General features: G+C 36.3%; 1 protein-coding gene across 2 annotated transcripts in view; it reads right to left on the bottom strand.

Moving 5' to 3' along the window:
- PTPRD (protein tyrosine phosphatase receptor type D) overlaps positions 1 to 23,294 on the bottom strand; it is a 1,686,434-nt gene that overhangs the window by 703,483 nt on the left and 959,657 nt on the right. For both annotated transcript variants that reach the window (XM_081500246.1, XM_081500327.1), the window contains one exon: positions 7,366 to 7,404. The gene's annotated coding sequence lies outside the window, so the exon portion shown is untranslated. The remainder of the gene's footprint in view (positions 1 to 7,365; positions 7,405 to 23,294) is intronic.

Here is a 23,294-nt window from a genome sequence, read left to right as displayed (position 1 = left end):
GATTGCCCAAGATGTAGATTGCTATGGAATGTGTATCCTGGTTACCTTAGAGATCGCTTTTCTTAAGTAGAAAGTGGCAATTATGGTCTGCGGGGGCCCTCAGAAAGTGTATTTGTTTTTGAATTCCAGGAAGATATAAATTTGGGGAGCTTTATAGAGATCACCAGATGTAGATGCTCCAAGGTTACATGGTCCCACATGTCCCAGTACACTGTTCCCTGGAGGAATGACTTACAATTCAACTATTATTCTCATATTCTGGAAGACCAGTAAGCTTGGAGCTTTTGATTTAAATATTATAGGATTAAGTGCTTATGTGAGAAAACAGACCAACAGGTAAATAGATGGTAAAATGCTTAGTAACTGTAGCCTGTAATTATATAGTATATAATAACCTCTGTGGTTGTTATAGGCCAAACAATAGTAGACAGTGAGGTGTACATTAAGAACAAGCTGTGTTATTCAAAGCCCTGAAACTCAGAACATACTCAGAAAGGAAAGAGGCTCACACACTACTCATTGTCAAAGTAAGCAAATAATATGCTTCTATTCCCTGAAGATTTAGCCTCTTACAATTGGGAATACTGTGGATATGGTGCCTTTGTAAATCAAGTGTAGTGACAACTCTACAGCTATTTTAACAGCTATTTTACATTTTCTTCAGTAACCAAACATGTTTTTTTCTCTAATGTGATTTTAAATCTGGTTCAAAGTTAAGAATCAAGGTTTCTCTGATACTAGTTTTAATGATGATACCTACTTGGCAAACAGGCTTTAAAGTGGTCCCCAGGGCCTCTTCTTCCTGGTGTCTATGCTCTTGTATAATCCTGTCCCCTTGAGTGTGGACAGGACCTGTGACTTCCTTCTAACCAATAGAGCTTAGCAAAGGAGATAGGATTTCACCATCTTGATTATGTTATTTTATATAAAACTTCATCCTGCTCTTGGCCGTAGGGGCTCTCCTCCCTTGCCAGCTTTAAGGAAGCAAAGTGTCATGCTGTGAGAAGGCTTTGGACAGGGCCTTTAGGCATTGAACTTCAGGCAGCCTCTTGGAGCTGAGCAAAACCTCCAGACAACAAGCATCAAGAAGCTAGAGTCCTCATTTTAACAGTAACAGGGAAGTACATTCTGCCAACAACCTGAGTGAACTCGGAAGTGGATCCATCACCAGTTCAGCCTCCAGGTGAGAACTAAGCCCTTGCTGACATATTGATTGCATCCTTGCAGAGGAGCCAGCTAAGCCATGCCTGTACCTACCCATAGAGACTGTGAGATAATAAATGTTATTTTAAAGCCACTGAATGTGTGATAATTTGTTATACATCATAGAAAACTAAAACACCTGTCCAGTACATACTGAGTGAGGACAATGAGCCAAACATTATTCACAGTACTTGAGAAGATCACAAAAAAGATACATTCATGCATTCAAGGAAGTTATGTTAGGTAAGATGCTTTACTTTCACACACAGATACAGGGAAACTATTTACAATGTCAAATGACTGTTTTGCTTTAAGTGGGTATGAGAACAAAGTAGATTTATGAAATAGTACTGAAATCTTTATCAAGCTCTATCAGTTAAAGTCTAATGCCATATGCATGTATTTTAGCCATTCTGCAATCCAGGATAAGGGATCGCCATTATTGGTGATGGTATATACACTTGCCCTTACATCCTATAACATCAGGTAGAAGAGCAAAACTTCACGAAATTGGACAAAACTCAGCAGTGCTTAAAGAAACCCTGTGACTTGTCTTTGCTCAGGGTCCATGTGAACATTATCTATATGGTTCCATTTTTAGGTTATGTACTGTTGAATGGATTACTGTCATCTGCCTTTGCATTCACAATCCACTAACCTATACTGTTAAATATCTCTATCAAATCTGTATCAGAAAGTTGTCCACTAGATTAAGTTTTTCAACAAAGATTTCTGAGTATATGAATGTCTTGAACAGAATAGATAAATGCAACTAGTCATACTAACAATGGCAGAAAGAAAAAGAGTTAACGATAAGGATGCAGATAGTACAGATGTTGATTTTTTTAAAAATTAATCAATGATATTTGGAAACGTTTGCCAGGTCTTATGCTTGTTTGCTTTTGATTTCTGAGGCTTTAGGGACTTTACATCAAAGTAACACAGAAGTGGCTAAACTCTGACATATTATAAAGAGCTTCTGCAGTAACAATTAATATATGGAGCCACTGACACTAGAATTAATCTTGGAAACCACTCTCAAGGTGATGGGGAAAATAAATGTGCCACAGGCATACCCCTTAGTGCTACACCATCATTGTTGTGTTCTATCATTGATCATTGATGATAGCAAAAAAGCAATCACTCACAAAACAGAACTAATAACAGCCTTCAAATATGAAAGGATCCTCACTCACATCTATGTTTGGTAACAATCCATGTTTAATCAATAGTGGTGTTTTTATTTATTTACTTTTCCTTCCCTCTTCCTTTCCCTACTGCATTTTCAGTGGCACTGGAGGCCAGTTCATTCACTATTCTGAAATAGCCTTTTTGGATACTGATTTTTTTCCAGATATAAATATGTGGCTCTAAGAGAATATGGAAAATTTGAGTATTAGCACTTGCATGGTTACAAATATATGGGCACTGCAGACAGGATCAACTTTGCTCTGAGCCAGACAGTCCAACTGACATCAAAATTCAGGGAATTCCTGGGTGTAACAGGCACTGGGGGCTGTATACTTTGCTTTTTCATAGTGGTGGTGAAAATGCTATTGTCAGCATTAGTTCCACTACTTTGGTCCCACTAATTCAACTCTTCCTTCACAAAAGGACATTCAGTCACTCTAGGGGGTCAGTGCACCAGCTGGGGTTCCTGGGTCACATGAACCCTTGTGCATCTTATAGTTTAATCAGCCTATGAGACTGCACTCTGAGAGTCCCTCTGACTTGAATTCCTCTTGGCTGTTGTACTTTTGCCCTCTTGATGCCTTCGGATCCTCGTAATCAGTAGTTTCTGCAGATAATGAACATTTTTCCACAGCAAGTAAACTGTAAGCTCTATGCAAGACTCACAGAGGAACAATAACTCTCCTTGGGAATAAAGAGGTAGACTATTTGAGTAGATTACTATGTAAAATGTAAATAAACAACTGTCATGTAAAATAAACAACTGTTTGGTCCATTGCTATTACCTCATTTCATTCTGGAAGCATTTATTTGAATTTCATAAACGAAATCGATATTGTGAAGAAAACTCCCCCATGATCCCAAGATAACACTTAGTTTTCAGAATCAAGATGGAAACATGCTTGTGTGGAATAATTTAGATTCTTTCCCATGTAGTCAAAATGTTTCTTAATAACAACATCCCTGTTTCTCCTCATGCCTTGATACACACCATCTAATACCTCATCATTTGCCTCTGAACTTTTCCTTGCATTAAATCCAAAAGAATAAAGGATACCTATGTGATTACTTGGAGAAGGCAATGGCACCCCACTCCAGTACTCTTGCCTGGAAAATCCCATGGACGGAGGAGCCTGGTAGGCTGCAGTCCATGGGGTCGCTAAGAGTCGGACACGACTGAGCGACTTCACTTTCACTTTTCCCTTTCATGCACTGGAGAAGGAACTGGCAACCCACTCCAGTACTCTTGCCTGGAAAATCCCAGGGACGGCGGAGCCTGGTGGGCTGCCGTCTATGGGGTCGCACAGAGTCGGACACGACTGAAGCGACTTAGCATAGCATTAGCATGTGATTACTTAGAAAGGATGAGATAATAATCTATCCAAAAGAAAGCATTAGGCTCCTCCAGAAATTCCTTATCAGGAAAACACCAAAGAGGAAGTAAGTGTGTTTATCTATGGTAATAAGAATACAGTTGCCTAGCAATCAAGTTAAGTTCCCTGTCATCTTTATCAAACAGCATGTTTACACTGGAGACAATCTGAGGAAAGAGAAATCTGAGCTGTGATATCTCCACAATGAAAGCTCATTTCTAAACACAGGCAGCCCTCATTTATGAAACAAGATGATGATTACTTAAAACACAGTGTTTAGATAGGCGTAGATTAAAGTTTCAAAATGTCATAACACATTAAAGGCTCAATCATTTCAACTCTTCTCCAAAAATCACTTTTTCAACATTATATATTCTACAAAACAGATAATATAGAATATTTCATTGGAAGGTGGAAAATTTTTGTCATAGTATGTATGCAGTTGTGTGTGTTTGTATGTATATCTGTGCTTGTGAATGTATGTGTGTGAAGGACCAGAAAGAGAAGTGTTTGTTGACTTTGTTTAATAGTCTAGGAGAATTTTTCTAACAAAAGAGTAAAACAGGTTTATTTTAATGAAGTTAATTAGAAGCAATTTTTTTTAAAAATTAATTGACTAATCATGCAGGAACTTCAATTTCATTTTTTTCTAACAGCTTCTTTTTTTTTTCCTTACTAATGTTCAAGAGGCTAGTCTCTCAAAGGGATTGTTCAATGTGCATTTATATAATAATTATTCTCTTTCCTGACTTCAACAAGTATACCTAGATCAACTCAGAAAAACCACACACTTCACACCATCAGCCAAAAGCAGAGTCAGAAAAGAGAATCTTTGGGGTTTTGTTAAAAAGAATAATGCCAACAATTAGAAAATAAAGTTTCTCTCTGCTAAACTTTCAGAGGAATACAGATGAATTGGCTCTTAAAGGTATATGTGAGAGGACTTCAGGTTGACTCTGCTTTCAACTAAGTAGGAAGCACTTTTAAAATGCTGACTGATACCTCCTCATAGAGCTTATTCAAGGCACAATACTGAGTTGGTGAGACTGTCTTACTATTTATCTACCAGCAGTCCTCATCCTCTTTTGGAACTAGCAATCACTTTTGCTTCCCCTCCTCTTTTTCATTAAATGCTTTCTCTACACAAATATGGATAAAATCACTGTGATAGTACTTCTATGAATATTTGTATTGAATTTATTATATTTCACTAAGGAAGGTACTAGGGTGTTTTGCAATGTACACAAACTGTGGGCAGAGTTCTTAGTTCCCATTCCAGTTCCTTCTCTTTTCTATCTAGGTGACCTCAGTCATGTTATTCAGCTGTTTTGAGAATCATCTGGAAAAGGGACAATCAGATATTCTTTACATGACAGATGTGAAGATTATCTGAGAAGATGTTTGTAAAACCACCTAGCCTAGCACTATTAAAATAAGAGAGAGAGAGAGTTCCAGATTTTTTTCCATTGAGGAACATAAAGTAGCAGAAAGCAGGTGAAAATTTTGATGATGCTAAAGGACTTTGCCTGCACTCCAGATATAGAGACATGAGGATGAAGAAGGCTTTTTAAATGGTAGGTTGATTTATCCCCAGAACAATTTTTTTGATGATAAAGTCAAATCACAAGTACAAACACATGCAACAATCCTTGCAAAATCACTTGTATGGCTCATGGGATTTTGGACAGGAGCTAGAACCCAAGTGTCATCAGGTATGTCATCTACTAATGTTGGACAAGTCCCAAGTAATTTCAGGTTGATAAGTTGTTCAAATGCCACCACAATCCTGTGTGTAGGCAGCATTGTCCTTGTTTTTAACTTTAAAACATTGAGGCCTCAGGAGACTAAGTGGATCTTAATGATGGTGTTGGGATTTTACTCAGTATTTTAGAGTCAGAATCAACAGGAACTTTCTACTCTACCAACATCAAAGTCTATTTTATAATTAGGAAAATAATGAATGATGGACTATTAATGATAACTTTATATATATACCATAAATAAACAAATTATTTCCCCCCAAGATACTTCAAATTAAGAGAGCTCTTATTATGATGGTAAATGATTAGCACATAATAGCCACCAAAAAACAACAACAATGAACCACAAGCAACAATCATAAACTCAAAGTTATACTTTCCAATTAAAATATTGTGAAAATGCTGCTAAAATTAACTTTTACTTACTTATGTCCTTATGGCAATAAAATGGAGGTTACCTTCCTGAATCTTTATGATTTACACTTTGGGACAGAAAGACTATCAATTCTACAAGGTTCCTTGGTAAATCTGTACATTACAGTTGAGATCAGCACTGGTGTTCACTTTTCCTTTGCCTGCAAATAGCAATTACAGGGTAACTACAGGGTGAACCTAGAGCTTTGGGTCTCTGAATGCAGGAGTAATTTGAACTCTTCTGACTATAAATTTGAATTGTTTAACATATGCTTTCTGTAGATTAGAAACACATTTTAATGACTCATTTCACCTGTATAAATGCATGATTTTCCCCTTTTTAGAAGTCAAGTGATTTCAAGAGTAGATCAGGTTTAGAACACTCATAATAAACTTGAAACAAATCAAGAAACATTTTCTTCATTTGAGCATGGCTTAAATTGAGCATAAAGCAAGATCCTCAGAGACAGCAAACAACGACAAGAATTTTTTATTCTTCACTGAAATAGATAAAAGTATTCAATGTTTCTATTTTCTAAACCACTTAAGTTCTAGTTTCAACTGACTAAATTGTCAAAGAAGTAGCAAAAATTAAAAGAAGGACTTTCTGCCTCTTTGGTCACTAACTATTTTATCTTTCCCCTTTTCTCAACTACAACCTATTTATACTCTGTCTCTACCTCTCTTCAGTTTCCAATCTCTACTGTTTGTTCTACCTCTATTTCCTTTCTTCTAAATATTGACAATGAAGTATATGTATCTAGCTGTTCACTTTCTTTATTCGTACAGTGATCTGCTTTCTTCCCTATTATTGTTTTCAATTTTCCCCTTCCTCATTTGCTTTCTTTTTGCCTCTTATTTCACCTGTTCTCTTTTCTACTCCGTTAACCGAAGGTCCTCCCCTCATCATCCTGACACATCTCATTCCAGTTTGGAGGATGCACCTCACATTGCCCTAACTCTCTGGTTCTGAGTCATGGTTCTCCATGAGGTAGGTTTGGGGAAGCAAATGAACCATTCTGTGACCTATTCCACTGGTAGGCAGGTAAGAAGAAGACAACTGCAGCAGTAGACATTTTACAAAAACAAATGTCTTACAAAAATCCACTCCAAGGGTTTCTATTCACTCAGCATAAAAGCATGCCCATGACTTTGGACCTGGACTTTCACTCCATCTGTAATATCTTTCTATCTGCCTACCATACACAGAAAATTCATGTAGGTTTTTAAAGCCTCCAAATAATCTGAAAGTGTTGAAAGTTCACTTTTATTCCTCATGCTCCAGAATAAAATCGCTAACAATTTTCTAAGAAGTTACAATTCATAGTAGTAAAGAAATACTCTTAAGTAATAAACAAATAAAATGTGAAAAATAGACCAGAAAAAAAAAAAAAAACAAAAAACTAGTATGCTTTAAATCTTACTTGTTCTTTAGATCCCACGGCTGTTAACCAGAAGTCTCCCTAAAGAAAGAAGAAATGTGACAACAATTAAAATGTTGTGAAATTGATGCTATTAAAATACTGCTCATTTAGGTGATGTGTTTTTTTTATATTACTTAGCTAGTGGAAAATGTCAGATTTCAAAAAGAAGTGAAATTACTTGTATTTTGGCATTTTACTTTATTTTTGTAAAGAACAATTTAAAAGCCACCTTTTAAAGCAACAAGAAGTAAAACATGCTGTGATTAGTCTAGGAAGAGAAATTATAGTTTTAGCATATTAATTGAACATACTATATTATCAAAACTACATATAATCTGACATAAATGACACATATAATCATCATATATTATTAAATAAAAAAATTCTATTGAAAAGTCCATGAATAATTCTCATAAATGGAATGTTATTTGTATTATGTGGAATTCCTTTCATTGTTAAGATTTAGTTCTTTGGTAAACACACACAAAGCACACTCAGTTACTTTCACTAATATCACAGGGTCTTTAGACACAATTTCCCAAACCATGATGATAATGTTAAAAGAGAGTGACAAATCTAGATTTTAAAATTGGGCCAACACATTAAATTTCTAATTAAAAATGCAAATTTATTATTAATAAAATTTTTATTAGGATTGATAAAGATTCAAGTACATAAAAGTGTTGCAGTGATTCAGAAGTTTCATTAGCCATTTTGAAAACTAGACAACCATGTTGATATTTTCCCAATGATTTTTATTAAACTTGCTCCCCCCACCTTCGGTAAGAATGGAACCAGAGAAATCAACTTGGACTCAGTGAGTGGCTTAGGTAAGAGAAAAATATTAATCAATTCTTATAAATTTCTAGAAAGGAAAGCTTATCGGTGATTATCTGTAGATATGGGTGGGTAAAGGGTTTCCCTGATAGCTCAGTTGGTAAAGAATCCACCTGCAATGAGGGAGACCTGGGTTCAATCCCTGGGTTGGGAAGATCCCCTGGAGAAGGGAACGGCTACCCACTCCAGTATTCTGCCCTGGATAATTCCATGGACCGTATAGCTCATGGGGTCTCAAAGAGTCGGACACAACTGAGCAACTTTCACTTTCAGTTATCATGGGTGGGTAAAGAGGAGGGAGGCATTAAACAGGTTACACACTTTTGAAGTTAACAGACATCTTGTTATCTTGTGATGATGGTTTTACAGATATATACCTATGTCAAAACTCATCACAGTATGTGCTTTAACATGTCCAGTATATTTTATGACAAGTATAATTTCATAAAGCTCTTAGAAAACACCTGGAATCATGTGAAATAGGTATTTTATCTAGGATATGAACTGCATGGTTAGCCCACTGAAAGATTAATAGAGGTTGCTGTTATTTCAATTTTTGTTTAAAAGATATCTGGCTGCTGTGTGATGACCAATTTGGGGAGATGGTGATTGGAAGGGGAGATAGAATTCTGTAAGGAGGTTTGGACTAACATATTGATAGTGGAGTTAACGGATACTGAACTGATTCATTAGCAAGTACAAAGAAAAGGCTTCCTGAGGCACTCTATGTGAAGGTAGGAGCAAAGTAAGGAACCAAGGATGATGGGCTCAAACAACTGGATGTATGGTGCTGTCATTTCCTGAGATATTAAAAAATGAAAATGTATTAATACTGGAGAAGAACAGAAGAATTCCATTTTGCACATATTATTTGTGAAACCCTACAAGACACCCAAACAGAAATGTTAAGTTGGAGAAAGGTTTCTAGAACTCTGAGGAAAGTTTGAGCTACATAAGTAATTTTGAGAATTTCCAGAATATATATATATAAGTGTAGATAAATGCTATGAAATGGAGGCAATATAACTGAATGGGGATACAGAAGGAGACCTAGGGTCAGCATGATACCTGGCTTATCTACTGGGATATTTATATCTCTATCTCTCTTCCTTCCTCTAAATAACTACAGTGAAGGTGAAAAGGAGCTTGAGGCTGATTTTAATTATTTTTTATGTTTCTTAGAGGCTATTTTCTAATTCTTAGGTAGAAAAGACCACAATATAGATAGGGTTTCCTGGGTAGCATAAATGGTAAAGAATCTGCTTTCAATGTGGGAGGCCTGGGTTCGACCCCTGAATTAGGAAGGTCACTTGGAGAAGGGCATGGTAAACTACTCCAGTATTCTTCACTGGAGAATTCCATGGACAGAAGAGCCTGGTGGGCTACAGTCCATAAGGTCAAAAAGTGTCAGACATGACTGAGCAATTTCACTCACTTTCACTCATAGATAGGGAAAAAAATATAGTATTTTTAGAAAATTAACCAAATTTGTCTCCAGTTAAATCTCAAAATTATTCTTAAAGATTCTTAGATGTCTAATTAATTAATAGGTATTTATGATTACCTAAAGTTCATCTTTTAAATGATCTTGATATATCTCTTACTACATACAAATTTTTAAAATCAAATTAGAGGTAAAGAACAAAACTCTGCTAAAATTCTCAACAAGAAGTCAAAATTTTTGGAGCACATTCTTTATTCAAAATGTATAGGAAACGTGGGAAAAAGTGTGAAGATATGATTTGATAAAGTAGTTGGAAACTCTTTACTCTGCTGATCTGCAGTCACCAGATCTTACAAACTCACAGAGATTGCTCATAGAAACATAGCAAACAATTTTGAAATTAAGTTTATTAGCACAAAAAAAATAAACCAACATAAGAATTTCATGTCCGGTATGAATGTTCTCCAAAGTATTGCTCAGTATGAAAATCATGATCTATGGTAGGCTTGGTTTTGTTTCCAGAAGCTTTGAGCATTTCTGGGATGTTGGGAAGGCATGTAACCTTGCTAGATTTTTGTTTATTCATGTATAAAGTGGAAATTACACAAAAAATTTTCAAGTGTTTTGGTGAGAATAAATGGGATAAAGTACACAAAAAGATGGAGAAGTTCTATACAGTCAGCAAAAAGAAGACCAGGCTCAGATCATGAACTCCTTATTGCCACATTCAGACTTAAATTGAAGAAAGCAGGGAAAACTACTAGACCATTCAGGTATGACCTAAATTAAGTTCCTTATGATTATACAGTGAAAGTGACAAATAGATTCAAGGGATTAGATCTGATAGATGGAGTGCTTGAAGAAATATGGATGGAGGTTTGTAACATCGTACGGGAGGTGGTGAGCAAAACAGCAAGAAGAAGAAATGCAAAAAGGCAAAATGATTGTCTGAGGAGGCCTTACAAGTAGCTGAAAAAAGAAGAAAAGTGAAAGGCAAAGGAGAAAAGGAAATATATCCTTCTGGATGAAGATTCCAAAGAATAGCAAGGAGAGATAAGAAAGCCTTCCTAAGTGATCAATGCACAGAAATAGAGGAAAACAATAGAATGGGATCTCTTCAAGAAAATTAGAGTTGCCAAGGGGACATTCCATGCAAAGATGGGCAGAATAAAGGACAGAAACGGTATGGACATAACAGAAACAGAAGATATTAAGAAGAGGTGGCAAGGATACACAGAAGAACTGCACAAAAGAGATCTTAATGACTCCAATAACCACCATGGTGTGATAACTCATCTAGAGCCGGACATCCTGGAGTCCAAAGTCAAGTGAGCTTTAGGCAACATCACTATGAACAAAGCTAGTGGAGGTGAGGGAATTCCAGTTGAGCTATTTCAAATCCTAAAAGATGATGTTGTTAAAGTGCTGCACTCAGTATGCCAGCAAATTTGGAAAACTCAGCAGTGGCCACAGGACTGGAAAAGGTTAATTTTCATTCCAATCCCAAAGAAGGGCAATGCCAAAGAATGTTCAAACTATCACACAATTGCACACATCTCACATGCTAGTAAAGTAATGCTCAAAATTCTCCAAGCCAGGCTTCAACAGTACATGAATTAAGAACTTCCAGATGTCCAAGCTGGATTTAGAAAAGGCAGAGGAACCAGAGATCAAATTGCCAACATCCGTTGGATCATAGCAAAAGCAAGAGAATTCCAGGAAAACATCTACTTCTGCTTCATTGACTATGCCAAAGCCTTTGACTGTGTGGATCACAAGAAGCTGTGGAAAATTGTTAAAGGGATGGGAATACCAGACCACCTGACCTGCCTCCTGAGAACTCTGTATGCAGGTCAAGAAGCAACAGTTAGAACCAAAGAGGAACAACAGACTGGTTCCAAATTGGGAAAGGCGTATGTCAAGGCTGTATATTGTCACCCTGCTTATTTAACTTATATGCAGAGTACATCATGCTAGATACCAGAGTGGATGAAGCACAAACTGAAATCAAGTTTGCCAGGAGAAATATAAAAAACCTCAGATATTCAGATGACACCGCCCTTATGGCAGAAAGTGAAGAGGAACTCAGGAGCCTCTTGGTGAAAGTGAAAGAGGAGAGTGAAAAATCTGCTTTGAAACTCAACATTCAAAAAAAGAAGATCATGGCCTCTGATCCCATCACTTCATGGCAAATAGATGGGGAAACAATGGCAACAGTGAGAGACTTTATTTTGGGGGGCTCCAAAATCACTGCAGATGATGACTGCAGCCATGAAATTAAAAGATGCTTGCTTCTAGGAAGAAAAACCTTGACAAATCTTGACAGCCTATTAAAAAGCAGAGACATAACTTACAGACAAAGGTCCGTCTAGTCAAAGCTTCGGTTTTTCCAGTAGTCACGTATGGATGTGAGAGTTGGACCATAAAGAAAGTTGAATGCTGAAGAATTGATGCTTTTGAACTGTAGTGTTGGAGAAGATTCTTGAGAGTCCCTTGGAGAGCAAGGAGATCAAACCAGTCAATCCTAAAGGAAATCAGTCCTGAATATATTTTGGAAGGACTGATGCTGAAGCTCCAATACTTTGGCCACCTGATGAGAATAACTGACTCACTGGAAAAGATCATGATGGTGGGAAAGATTGAAGGCAGGAGGAGAAGGGGACGACAGAGGATGAGATGGTTGGATGGCATCACTGACTTAATGGACATGAGTTTGGGTAAACTCCAAGAGTTAGTGATGCACAGGGAAGCCTGGTGTGCTGCCATCCATGGGTTCACAAAGAGTCGGACACGACTGAGCGACTGAACTGAACTGAGCACGAAAATTATTTTTACAATGCAAAGAACCATAGACTGCACTACAATAGTAATAATGATACATCACAGCTAATGGTGGCAACCTAAATTGCTCAAAAGAAATATTCAGTGAATTTAATTTTATGTTATGTATTCAATTTCATTTCCAAGTCATTAATGAAGCCTACCTAGAAAGAAATAATATCATCTTTTCAGATGTCGGTATAAAAAAATACATGGAAGAAACACATTTCTAAAATTTTGTATACATTGCTTTAAAGTTTTGGCATGCACAATAAAAAAATAATGCACCTAGTACCTGTTCACAGTGTATTTCTTGGACTGAAACACTATTCTGAATCTCTTCCTTTGGTACTTGCTTTCATAATTCTCGAATTTATTTTTCTTCTTTACTCCTTGTGATATTGCTCTTTTTTTCACTAGTGCCTCTTTGATTGAGATTAAATCATTAATTTTATGTGTAGCTTTCATTTTATTTTTACATAAAATAATATAATATGTATTGCTGAAATTTACATAAATACACTGAAGAAAATAATAAAACAAAAGTCACTCATAATCCTATTACCAAAAGATAACTGCTACTGTTTTTGGTATATGGCCACATTGTCTCATTTCTATGTACTGATACATATTTTATGAACTCAATAATGCTTCATGTTGCTTTTACTTTTTCCTTACTATCCTATGAATATTTTTAAATGATATGAGTGGTTTTTCTACCACGTTTTTAGGAACTGCATACATATTTATTTAAAATTTTAATTTTATGGATGAACTATAGTTTTTTAGAACCGTTGGAAAAGTTGTTGTCCGTTCTTTTTTCTTATATAAGCAGCCCTGTGATAAACATCCTTAAGGCTATATATCTGCATGAATCATGATTGTACCCTTAGGATGAATTGCAGTACTCAGTCAAGCCTGCATACCAAATTACAAAAATTATAATATATACTGCCAAATTGAACTCCATAATATTCGACATTCCTACCAGTAAGATATGAAAGCGCCTCTTTCTTCACACTATAGCTAATGGTAGATGTTGTCATTTTAAAATGTTTACATTTTTGTCAATTTGATAAATCAAATTATATCTTTTATCATGTTATTACATGTGTTTTTGGTTACCATTTGTACTGAGTTTTTTTGTGTGCGTTTTCTTCTGTATTTGCTAGTTTCTGAAATGAGTATATAATTTGCATAGTTATCTATGTCTTTGGTATAATCACTTATAATAACTTCTTATTATTAACAATTTTATTATTATTCATAAAACATAAAATTTTGATTAAGAAGACTGATGATAACCTTAGCATTTTCAGGATTAACTTATGCAAAGTTTTGTCCTAAACCCCAAGAGAAAATGAAACAGTTTTCTTAGTTTACTGAGAAGCAAAAGTGATTATAACTAGATGAATAAATTTAAGGAATTTCATTTATGCTTCATATTTTTATTGCTCTATTTTTCATTCAAATTTGCATCTATGTTAAATGTTAAGCTTAGTCTATTCTGTACAGTGCCTTGAAAAGTTTTTTTTGATTCTTTATATCAACATATTTTTATTCACTCTTATGTCTATATTTTACTTTATCCTTTGAAAATATCTTTTGAAACTGTATGAACATTTTTTTTTGATTACCCAAAAAGAATAAACTGGCTTAACTGAATTTTTCTTGCTGTCTTACCCTAAGAGGGAAGACTTACTAGTATAGCTAAGGTTAAGAGAAGAATGAAACTCTGTACCATCTTTGTGTAAGGCTTTTCTGTGCTCAGTCAGGACCTTAATGCTTTGTCCAGTGTTGTCATCACTACATAGAATGTGACTTCTTTGAGGTCAGCAGCTAAACACAAATGTAATCAAAAAGGAATGTGTAAAAAAAAAAAAAAAAAAAAGGAATGTGTATTCCTATGCATGCTCCTTTAGACTTAACTTAGATATACTTAATCAGTGGTGAAAACTAGAAAATTAAGAACTTATGTAGCTTCAGAGGTTGTAAACTAGCTGATGTTCACTAGTGGTTAGCAAATAAGTATGCTGTACCAATAATGAGAATTGAAATAAAATATCTTACATTACTATCATGCATTATAATCTGTTCCCTATCTCATGCAACTCTTTAAATAACTTGGAATCTTATCAAGTCAACTAATCTTTCAAAAAAGTCAATCTCTTTTTTAATAAACTAGATTAAAAAACAAAATGAAACTTATTTGAGTTGTGAGCTTTGAAAAATGCAGTGGATTTTAGCATTTAAAACAACTTATTCATTCAGTCAACACGTATTTTTGAGCATCTACAATTAGTTCTAGATAGCAGTAATTACAGTTTGAAGTAAAACAGTCAAAGTTTCTGCTCTGATATAAATAATATGCTAACAGGTAACACAGGTATTAAACAACAAAGGTAGCTAGATGGACAGACACACAAGTAGAAGAATGGGTGCTTTCAAGTAGGACAGTTTGGGATGTATTGGGTAATGCTGAATAGGATAGTCAGGAAAATCTGTTGAGAAGTAATAATCTGAGCTGAGACTTGAAAAACAGAAAGGGCAGTCATGTTAAGAAGACAGGAGAAGATCTCTAGAAAGGGTCTATATGTCCAGACTCTGACACAGGAACAAACTTCAGTGTTTGAAGAACACAAATGTACCCAATGTGGCTGCAGCATAGTGAGCTAGGAAGAGCCTGATGTGGGAGGAGTGAATGAGAAGATATAGGCGGGATCATAGATTATGTAAGGCTTTTTAGTCATCGTAAGAAGTTGACCAAAGTAAGGTAATCGGGAGCTACCCTGATGATGAAGATGAAGATGATGGAGATGATAAAAATCGTGTTGACTATGAATTCAACAGTTTAGAAAACTGTCTTTTTTTCACCTAAATATTTTATAGCAAGTCAGTCATTGAGTCTGGTTTCCCGTTCAGACTCTAGTCAGTTTTATTTTTTTCTACATTTTGTTACTGTCTATAGTGGTGATGGTTTTTCACCCTTTAAGCCTAATGTTGGTAACTGCTCTTGATTTTAGTTTGGTTCTCTTTATTTTCTCAAGGCGTTTGCCAGGTTTTGCCTTGATTTTAGTCCTGGAGAAGCATTTATAAGACTGAACAGATTTATTTAGGAAATACTTCTATAGATTTTCTGAAGTTCAAACTACTTTAATGAGCTATAATTAACAGACATTTTTCTAGCTTGCTCATTCTCTACCTATCACCCTATCCCAAACCAGTTTATTTTAAGCCAGGCTTTCCTACACACGTATGTTAGCCCTACCAGCCAAAACACACAAAGCAAAAGCTTGAATTGACAATCTAAAAAGGAATCTCCCCTTCTAATGCATTGTGTCCGGAGCTATTCCTTTTGCGTGTTTAAGTCTCATCTGCTTGAATGCCTATTTATTTTTCCCAATTATGGCTTTTTCCCTTTACTGTAAAGTCCACTCTGTATCCTTTGCTTTGTCTCCTGCTGTATTTAGTGTTCTTCCTATCACTCTCTCAAGTTATATGTCAGCTTTGGGGCACAGCCTCTGGCACACATCATGCATCTTTCCCAGCCCATTTTCTACCAACATCTTCCCATTTCCCAATTGGATTCACCAAATTAGATGTCAACCAGGATAGAATTTGCTTCCCCTGACCCTGGCAATCTTTGTCCTCATTTAAATTAACCACCTCAATTATATGAAGATAGATAAATAAATATACAAACACACACACCACACATATATACACACATAAACACAACTTATGTAATCACAAGTTAGGTTTTATCCATTTGACACTAACTGTTACACGGGAAACATACCCATCTATATACTATACAAATATAAATATTCTAGTTTTGTTTACAGTCATCTAGGAGTATATATATACACACACTCATTGAGTTTACATGCATGCTAAATCGCTTCAGTTGTGTGAGATTCTGTGCAATCCTACGGACTGCAGTCTGTCAGGCTCCTCTGTTCAAGGGATTCTCCAGGCAAGAATACTGGAGTGGGTTGCCGTGACTTCCTCCAGGGGATCTTCCCTACCCAGAGATCGAATCTATTTTTTTTTTATGTCTACCTGCGTTGGCAGACCAGTTCTTTGCCGCTAGCACCACCTGGGAAGTTCCCCATTGAGTTTAAGAAGCACTTTTTTCTGAATTACTTTTAAGTATTTTTGTAAATATTATAAGTTTTGGACTTCAGCATCAGTCTTTTTAATGGTTAAATGATTTTTTAAAAAATTTAAAAATTGTTTTCAGAGTATAGTTGTTTTACAATGTTGTATTAGCTTCTGCTGTACAGCAAAGTGAATCAGTTATAGATACATATACATACATCTATTCTTTTTTTTGATAAAAATAATAATAATTTTTTATTATTTTATTTATTTATTTTTTCACATCTACTCTTTTTTAGCTTTTTTTGCATGTAGGACATTACAGAGTATTGACCAAAGTTCCCTGTGCCATATAGTAGCTCCTTAATCGTTATTTATTTTCTATATAGTAGTATGTATAGCGGAGAAGACAATGGCAACCCACTCCAGTACTCTTGCCTGGAAAATCCCATGGACAGAGGAGCCTGGTAGGCTGTAGTCCATGGGGTCGCGAAGAGTCAGACACGACTGAAGTGACTTAGCAGCAGCAGCAGCAGTCTGTACAGGTTGATCCCAATCTCCCAATTTATCCCCCTTCCCTCCTGATAACCATAAATTTGTTTTAAACATCTGTGACTCTTTCTGTTTTTGCAAATAAGTTCCTTTGTACCATTTTTTTAAATTCTGCATATAAGCAATGTCATATTTGTGGGGCTTTTACCCAAATTCGTTTCCTTAATGCCAAACAGTGTACTCTGTATCTTGAAATCATCTAACTTCAAAAGTTCTCAATAAAATTGGAATACACAAGAAAGTCCTATCACATATCATGGAGGTGATATGGGGTGTAAATGGTGAATGAATAGGCTTGAAGGGAGACCAGAACATTTAGTGACAGTGGAAATTGAGTCTCTAAGTACATATTTTATTTATTTAATAATTTTATGTAAGATCTGTTTTGTCAAACTTACCACATATTTTATAGTATGTTAGTAAGTCATGCCCTTCAAACTAACCATTTTGTCTACTGATAGTTTGTTTATATAAAATCATATTAACACGAACAAAACTCCCATCTCAAGGAAACATTAGCCACATTCAGCCTCTTTGCCCTCTATACCAGGACTCATTACTTTAATCAGAGATTCTTTGTAAGAAATCTCATCAAGCACTTCTTGTATATGTAAACCTATAAACCACCTTCACATCTTACCAATCCTTGATAAAGCATTTGCCAAAGACTTTAAACATGCCCCACAGAGTGTTTGTACAAAACCTCCCTATGAAACACTGAGAACCCCAACACATTCTTTTGTTAAATCTTATAAATGTGTTTCTGAGAATTCCTCCAAACTGATAAGACAATCAGACAATATTTGTTGGAGCTCACTAAATTATGTCTTTCATAATATCATCATGCATACTCTCTTTTAAATATCAATATTCTCATCAGTCCATATACAAATAAATCATAGAGTTGAAATTATACTAGTTTTACTTCCATTTAGTGTATATTATTCTTCTATTTTTAGTATGTATTCTTCCAAAACAAGAAGTATTATATTTTGGACAATAAAACTTTACTAAAACCTGTAATGATAACCTTATACAAAATTGGTAATAGGATAATGTGTTATCACAGTTCAGTTCAGTCTCTCACTAGTGTCTGACTCTTTGTGATCCCATGAATCACAGCACACCAGGCCTCCCTGTCCATTACCGACTCCTGGAGTCTACCCAAACTAATGTCCATCGAGTCGGTGATGCCATCCAGCCATCTCATCCTCTGTCGTCCCCTTCTTCTCCTGCCCTCAATCCTTCCCAGCATTAGGGTCTTTTCCAATGAGTCAACTCTTCACATGAGGTGGCCAAAGTATTGGAGTTTCAGCTTCAACATCAGTCCTTCCAATGAACACCCAGGACTGATCTACTTTAGGATGGACTGGTTGGATCTCCTTGCAGTCCAATCACTCTCAAGAGTCTTCTCCAACACCCCAGTTCAAAAGCATCAATTCTTTGGTGCTCAGCTTTCTTCACAGTCCAACACTCACATCCATACATGACTACTGGAAAAACCATAGCCTTGACTAGATGGACCTTTGTTGGCAAAGTAATGTCTCTGCTTTTTAATATGCTGTCTACATTGGTCATAGCTTTTCTTCCAAAGAGTAAGTGCCTTTTAATTTCATGGCTGCAATCACTATCTGCAGTGATTTTGGAGGCCAAAAAAATAAAGTCTGACACTGTTTCCACTGTTTTTCCTTCTACTTCCCATGAAGTGATGGGACCAGATGCCATGATCTTAGTTTTCTGAATGTTGAGCTTTAAGCAAACTTTTTCACTCTCCTCTTTCACTTTCATAAAGAGGCTTTTTAGTTCTTCTTCACTTTCTGCCATAAGGGTGGTGTCATCTGAATATCTGAGGTTATTGATATTTCTCCCAGCAATCTTGGTGAATCAGTAAATAGTAAAGCACTATTAAAAGACTATTGATTAATCAAGTCTATTTTTACACTTATATTTTGGTAATTGGTACTATCAACATTTCATCAACAAATATTTACTATATTTCCTCTGTGAAAGGGATTCCCTGGTAGCTCAGATGATAAAGAATCCACCTGCAATGCAGGAGACCTGGGTTCGATCTCTGAAGATCCCCTTGAGAAGGGAACAGCTACCCACTCAGTATTCTGGCCTGGAGAAGTCCATGGGGCTGCAAAGAGTCAGGCACAACTGAAAAACTTTCACTTTCACTCTTCCTGTGAAAGACACTCTGCTAAACAATACCAGGGATTGAGAGAATTATCAACCCTCTAGATGGTGACAATCTTACTAGGGTGCAGTTCTCATTCACTAATTATAAAAAAGTGGTGCATAAAAAAAAGGAACACATAGGACATGCCAGCTACAGAGTATAACTAATAAATATAACTAATACCTGTCATGAAATGATGTTGTAGTCTTGTGGTGATTAGGGCAATCCACCTAGAAGAGTCAGAACTTAAACTGCAAGAACCTTGAGATATTACCAAGATATAGTAATGTTGGTAAAAGAAAGGTTACAAGGGTAAGAGCATGAGCAAAGGATGAAAATGGAAGGCACAAGGAATATTGTAAAGATGCACTGCTCAATATGGTAGCCACTTGTCACATATGGCTTTTGAGCATTTCAACTGTATCTACTCTGAATTGAGAAGTATGACTTCAAAGATTAGTATGAAAAAAACAGTGAAATATCTCATTAATATTAATTATTACATATTAAAATGATAATGTTGGGGATATATTGGGTTAAATATAACAACACTATTATTAAAGTTATTTTCACCTGTTTCTTTCTGCATTTATAATGTGGCTACTAGAACATTTAAGCTAGTTTTGTGTAAAGTCACATTTGTGACACGCATTATACGTCTACTGGAAAATATCATGCCATTGAGTAATTGTCAAGAGGCTGGGTTTATTAAATATATATTTTAAAGAAAAGTAATCAGGCTAAAAAAAAGTGTTGACTGATTGGGAGAGGCTGGAGATTAGAAATATGAACAATTACCACCTATTCAAAGACCTACACATGAAATGACAAGTGACAGGTTGGCAATTGAGGAAAGATGGCATGGCAATACATACTTTTTTGTGTCCAATTACTTTTGCTGAATTATATATATATATATATATATATATAGTTCCTAATGCCAGAGACATTATACAAGGAAACTTTTGGAATAACTAACTCTAGTACCTAGACATGGAGATAGAAAGAGAGAAGACTCCAATATGCCTGCCGTTGCAAACTGAGAAGACAGAGAGGATGATGATGCCATCCATGAAAATGTAGGATTTGATAGGGGAGCCTGTTTTGCAGGGAGAGGTTTTAAGCCCTGTAATGTATTGCAGTGGTGGAGTTGTGATGATTAACCTCTCCGTGGAATGAATGTGAGAAACAGGTAGATGGCTAAGTCTGATATATTATATACATCAATGAGTAAATGTACTCAAGGCTTCTGTAAAATAGAAGTAAAATTCAGGGAGGGAGTAATCAAATTAATGATAATGATTAGATAACAATCTTGATAGAATTCAGTACTGGATTGAAGGATGATAGTGTAACTTCAGGTGGCAATTTTTCTGAGACTTCAAACACAGAGCCAAGAACTAAACCATAGAGAATATGGACATTTGGAGGTTGGAGTAGGATGTTCTATTAAGGTAAATTGATCAGTTATGGAAGTAGGAAAAGAAAAAAGACTATGTGGGATTGTGGTGCCTAAGAAACTATAAAAATATTGAGAAGGAGCTGACTAACAAGAGACAATGTTTTAAGAAATGTATAAAAGACTGTAGATGGCATTTTAGTAATTAGCATCAGTATATTAGTAGGAATACAATCCTCATCTGAGATCTAAAAGACACTAGATTTTCCATGGTCTGTCTTTCTGCCTTTGGATCACATGGCACATTTTCTCTACATGTGTTTGTCCTCTTTTCATTCTCTGGTAAGCACACCTATTCCATAAAATTTCTATAGAGTAGTGTCAGATTTATTGTTTTCTGTAGCATTTAATATTGCATCCTCAATAAGCACTACTTCAATCAAACTGCCTATTTTATCTTTCTGAGCATAGTACATACTTTCTGACTCCAAAACTACATTTTTCATATTCCACCTTGCTGTCTCTGTAGGATTGCTCTAATGTTTAAAATACTCCATTCTTAGAGGAAACAGAGCTAATAAAGATTCAGGGCTTGAGCTAACAGGAATACTCTTGATCTGGACTTCTGAGAACCAACCACACTGCTCCCAAGGACCCATACATCATCACTGGTTTTTCATTTCTCTGCCAGTACATATCTCCACAAGGATACTTGGTTTCTATTTAGGGCCTTCACTGTTATTTATACTTTGGCCACCTGATGCGAAGAAATGACTCATTGGAAAAGACCCTGATGCTGGGAAAGATTGAAGGCTAGAGAAGAGGGGGACGACATAGGATGAGATGGTTGGATGGTATCACCGACTCAATGGACGTGAGTTTGAGTAAACTCCGGGAATTGGTGATGGACAGGAGGCCTGGCATGCTGCAGTCCACGGAGTTAAAAAGAGTCAGACACGACTGAGCAACTGAACTGAATTGAACTGTTATTTAAGAGTGGAGCCTGCATTCATTTATTTGTTCATTCAACAAGATACTAAAATATTTAGAAGATTAAGAAATGAATTCAATATGTATCCTGCTGCTGCTGCTGCTAAGTCACTTCAGTCGTGTCCGACTCTGTGCGACCCCATAGACGGCAGCCCACCAGGCTCCCCTGTCGCTGGGATTCTCCAGATAAGAACACTGGAGTGGGTTGCCATTTCCTTCTCCAATGCATGAAAGTGAAAAGGGAAAGTGAAGTCGCTCAGTCATGTCTGACTCTTAGCGACCCCATGGACTGCAGCCTACCAGGCTCCTCTGTCCATGGGATTTTCCAGGCAAGAGTACTGGAGTGGGGTGCCATTGCCTTCTCCGTATACATACCCTCAATTGCAATTTTTATATACATGTTCACATGTCTCTCTTGAATGTAAGCTCCTGGAGAAAAGGACCTGGTTATTATACATCTTATCAATACTTGTATTCTAAATGCCTAAACAGTTCTTGGCATCAATTAGACTGTCAACTCACAGTTGTTTGATTAATACATAAATCAATGAAAGTGTGAAATCCTTCCTGAAAGAGCTTGCAGGCTGAGAAGAGAAGCCAACATATGTACAAGTAGCCAGAGTACAAATAGGAAGGAGATGCCTGATAAAAGAAGTATTCAGAAAAAAACAGAGGAGCCTGGCTGCAGAAAATGGGGTCGCAAAGAGTCAGACGTGCCTGAGCTACTGACACAGATAAAACCATATTAGCAGTTAAGTGAAAGAAGAAAAGCAATGCCTCACATAAGGGATGAGAGAAAGCTTCCCAGAGAAGCTGACATTTGAGCAAGGCCAGAGGGAGGGTGAAAACGGGACATTTTACTAAAGGGAACAACTATTGGTCCTATCCCAAAATATTTATCCTTTTTATTTATTAAGAAAAAACACCTATTTTCCATGTCTGGTTAGTTTTTATTTAAACTCATGTGATCATCTTTCCTTTATAAAAAAGTTTTTTTTCCATAAAAAAATTCCTTACAATATGTAGCTGTACAGCCACATTTTATTTTAGGACAATGGCATTTTTACCTCCTGTTTTGTGTGAGGGTCTGTGGGTTGTAGGAGATTAGAAAAGAGAGTTCCCAGCTGCCAGAGCCCAACAAAACCCCTGAAAATGATGACTGCATCCATTTCCAGCCCATGCCACATTCTGAAAGTGATCTTTTTGAAAGGAGGATTGCAAATAGTTGCTGCTTCTCAAAACTGCAATTGCTTTTCAGGATGCGGCCGTTGCTATCTCCATGCTGACGCAGCTCCCGTCATCGGCACCAGCCTGCCTTTGAACTGTTTAAGATATTTCATTTCCAACAATAGAGTGTTTCACAAAAAGAAAGAGGTCTTGTTTTTAATAAGCTGAAATGGATGAAATAGGCAGTCATGAAGTAAAAAGGATTATGAGGGAGGAAAGTGGAGACCTATGAGTGCCCTTCCCCCCTGTCCTCCAGGACAGGTGATGTTCTCTGTATGATGCTCTGAAAAGATATGCATAAGTATGGGTGGGGAATGAGTGCGAAGGGAAAATAGACAAGATTTGAAGAATGTGGCATTCTCTGCACTTACATGGTA

The sequence above is a fragment of the Giraffa tippelskirchi genome, chromosome 1, assembly GCF_054371585.1.
Source record: "Giraffa tippelskirchi isolate mGirTip1 chromosome 1, T2T-mGirTip1v1.2.pri, whole genome shotgun sequence".
In the NCBI taxonomy this organism is placed as follows: domain Eukaryota; kingdom Metazoa; phylum Chordata; class Mammalia; order Artiodactyla; family Giraffidae; genus Giraffa; species Giraffa tippelskirchi.
Note: the sequence above shows the minus strand (reverse complement) of the source record. Positions and strands in the feature narration are given on the sequence as shown.